Source organism: Grammomys surdaster, unplaced genomic scaffold, assembly GCF_004785775.1.
Source record: "Grammomys surdaster isolate TR1022 unplaced genomic scaffold, NIH_TR_1.0 185, whole genome shotgun sequence".
NCBI classification, from domain to species: Eukaryota; Metazoa; Chordata; class Mammalia; order Rodentia; family Muridae; genus Grammomys; species Grammomys surdaster.
In genome coordinates this window covers 13,128,372-13,131,994 of record NW_021604630.1, presented here as the reverse complement: position 1 = coordinate 13,131,994, position 3,623 = coordinate 13,128,372, and the positions used below count along the sequence as shown (strand labels likewise).

The following is a 3,623-nucleotide window of genomic DNA, read 5'->3' as shown; positions in this document are numbered from 1 at the left end:
CTTTACTTTGCTTGCAGGAGCATTCAAGCTGGCTCCATGATCCTCAAATGAAAAGGCCTACGTAAAACTGACATTCTGGGAAGACACCTAGTCAACTGGAGAAGGAGCATGAGGGGTATCCAGCTGAAAGTCTCCGTTACTAAACTTAACCCATTTTACATCCTGTTTATCCAGACTGCTTTTGAGGATAGGCTGGCTTAGCTATGGAAGGTGGTATCTTTATCTAGTATTCAGTGATGGAAAACATACAACTGTCCTGCTCAAGATTTACATCTATGTAATTACTAAGAGATCAACACACTTTCTCCATGGCTTACTGGTAAAATTGAGCTCACATAGGTCTCAAAAAATGGTCTGTCATAGAACACTGCCAGGAGCCTTTAAGGCAGAGTCCAAACAAAAAAACAATTTCAAGCTGACACTGCATATTGCACATTGTTTAATGGAAAACTTGTACCTAGAAAAAATTAGCAACTATAGGAACAAATTCTTTTTTGTGCTCTCGAGCATATATTATTAATTTGGTAATTTGCATTTCTTCATGTTTACTGGCTCACCAAATAAAGCATCTTTAGAGAACTTGGAAGCATTTTTTAAAGATGAATCAGAAGAGACTAAAACAACGTGTTCAAATTATCTCACCTTCTGAGACCAGTCTAATGCATGGTAGCTAAGGCTAGGGGCAGAGGCATAGGCTTCATTTTAGACTTAAGAGTAGAATAGGAGAATATGCAATGCTTTTCTCCAAATGAAAAACAGATGTGTGTGTGTGTGTGTGTGTGTGTGTGTGTGTGTGTGTTTATACACTTGTGGAGGTCAAAGAGGTCAAATAATAAACTATAAAAGGAATTACAAATTGTTGCTAGCCCATATAAAAGACACAATCTAGGTATTCCTTTCAAAATGTTATTCAAGTTTTTTTAAGTGATGTTAATTACAGCATTTGAAAGGGAGGAGCTAATTCCACACAAAATGGAAGACTCTATAAAGTACCCATTAAACTCCTGAAAAAAAAAAGAAGTGAGTCTATAAGTGGAGTTAGTTTAGATCCCTAATATTGTCAGGGTAGGACCACAATAACCTGCTCAGCTCAGAGGTGGAGAACCCAGAAGCTGCTTCATATTCTGGTGCAAGAATTAAGATGGAGGAGAAGGAGGAGGAACAGGAGGAGGAGGAGGAGGAGGAAGAGGAGGAGAAGTAAGAGGAAGAGAGGAGAAGGAGGGAGGGAGGGAGGGAGGGAGAGAGGGGAGGGAGGGAGAGAGGGGAGGGAAGGAGGAAAACCACACCTCAACACAAGGTTGAATTAAGTCCTGAATGAATGACTCCATCATGCCCACACTCTCCGCCCTAAAATGACACAAAAGAAATAGCTGACCACACCCTAAAGACTACTTTTGGTATAAAAGAGGTAACTCATGGGCTAGGATGGGAACATGGCATGATGGGAAGAGGACATGACAATCTATCTAAAATGTCCTTTTCATATAGGACATTTGTACTTGCCTCCTAGTAGATAGGTTTGGGGCACCAGGGATTGGGACACCAAGATTCGATGCTTGGAAATCAGTTTGATCTGGGGACTGGGTAGAGATTTACAAAGGGCCCACACATTCCCACCTCCCACTTGCAGCCTGGCATCTATTGGGGGGCTCCTCCTCAACCCATGCCTACCGCTAAAAAGGACCTTTTCTGGAATGGGGTTTCTGCTGTACCTGAAATAGTAAACACCTTAAAGCCGAGCCATCCTTAGTTTAGAGGTCTAACGTGGTACTGACCAATTTTCAAATCCCCAACATACAAACATTAAAAGCAACACTAAATGCTGAAGATAGCTATGCTGGTAAATAGTTTAAAATTAACAATTATACACTATTCATTTATGTTTGAAATTCCAGTCCTAAGCCAAGCTTGTGGCCGCCTGCATTGACATTCTTGTCATCCAGTAGGGCTGACAGCGTCAGTTTGATACCTGGTTTTAGTGTCTGAATGTATCCTAGGTCAGTCAGGCTGGAGTTTTCACTTTTGCCGAAAAGCAGGCGGCAGGGGCAACCTGAAAACCTGCTGCTATTTCTAAAGAGAGTGTCACTGTTGCCTGCAGTCCAGGTGAGATTGACAGCAGTCTCCAACTTCTGGTTCACCTTCTGGTAAACGGAGCCACCAAATTCTGCCCCGTCGTTCATCTTAGTATGAAGCTGGAATTCCTCCATCTTAGAAACTGTGACGTTGCTCTGGGTCACTCAGGACTTTGAGGTCTCAAAATTCATCCTGAAGCCGGCCAGCCAACCCTCATAACCAAGCACCAGAGCACCCCGGATTGAGAGCCCAGCAATGTCAAAGTCCACGTCACAGCCCAGGTTGATATGCTCCGTCTTATACCCTGTCTGAATTTTAGCATTTTTCCCCCAGTGTTAGGCAAGAAAGATAAACCAAAGGTCAGCTTCAGTCCATGTGCAAGCTGGTCTTCCACAGTGATCGGTGCCCAGCGTGTTGCCTGCGTTCCATTTCTCTGTAAATGTTAGCCTATACTCAGTCCATCTGTACTTGGTTTCCGGACTCCCATTCTCTTTGGTGGTCTCCTTGTTGGCAAAGCCTGAGCTGGTAAATTCCAATCCATTCTCGGATTTCGTTTTCTAATGAAGCTTTACTAAGCCAAAGCCATTGGTGAAGACGTCTCTGAAGGACATGCCAAGATCGGCGAATGTGGGGTGCACAGCCATTTTCTCAGAGATGGCGAGGGCTGGAGCAGCAGCAGTTATACCAGGGGGTCGCAGAAAGGAGGTTGAGAGCACAAGGAACAGCCAATCTAGGTATTTTATTTCCAAGCTATATGTCTAGTTAGGCAGGTTGTAGAGCTACTATAATTTATGCCCCAGCCATATTCCCCTTGTTAGTTGTTATTTCTCCTGGCTCTTGGTCAAGGTCCATATCCTTGCATGGTCCATAGCCTCTCATGGCTGCTTCCTTCTCCTTTGATCTCCTTTCCTCTCCACAATCTGTATTTGTCACCCCTCCACCCCCACCCTGGCAGAAAACTGAAAGCCCAAACCCGCTTACCTCTATCTACTGTCCAATCACAGGCTTTAGCCTTTTATTGACCAATTAACTTGGGTAGGAAGGTTACATAGCATCATTTGGTATATATGAGGATCTCCTGGTCCCTGAGGATATCCTCATTCAGGGCAACCAGATCTTGGGCGCCATTATTTACCATTTGACTATATCAGAGCAACAGACCAACCGGTCCACCAAATGTGTTTGGAGAGTAAACTCAGGTTGTCAGGTTTAGCAACAGATGTCCTTACCCATAAGCCACCTCACTGGCCCTCACCACCTTTCTTTAAAGAGAAAAAAAAAATTCACATTTGACAGTTGACTCAAGGTTTCCAAACACTGAAACTGGAGAAAATGGGTATTCTGTCTTTATTTTAGGAAAGTCCAAAATGTAAGAGCAAAATAAAATCGTTCTCCCTAAAAAGATTTGTAGATTCTGGTCAGTGATAATGAAAAATATCTTTATTCTGTCTAATTTTGTTTTATCACCCTACTGTCAATTTCATGTAAAAGTTGTTCCCTTGCTCTCATTGTTAGACTGAACAGTGGAAGGGCCTCAGCTCACCCTGAAA

At 43.1% G+C, this 3,623-nt stretch overlaps 1 pseudogene; it reads right to left on the bottom strand.

Annotated features, from left to right (window-relative positions):
* Positions 1 to 1,877: 1,877 nt before the first annotated feature.
* Positions 1,878 to 2,717, bottom strand: LOC114621816 (annotated as a pseudogene).
* Between the last annotated feature and the right edge of the window lie 906 nt (positions 2,718 to 3,623).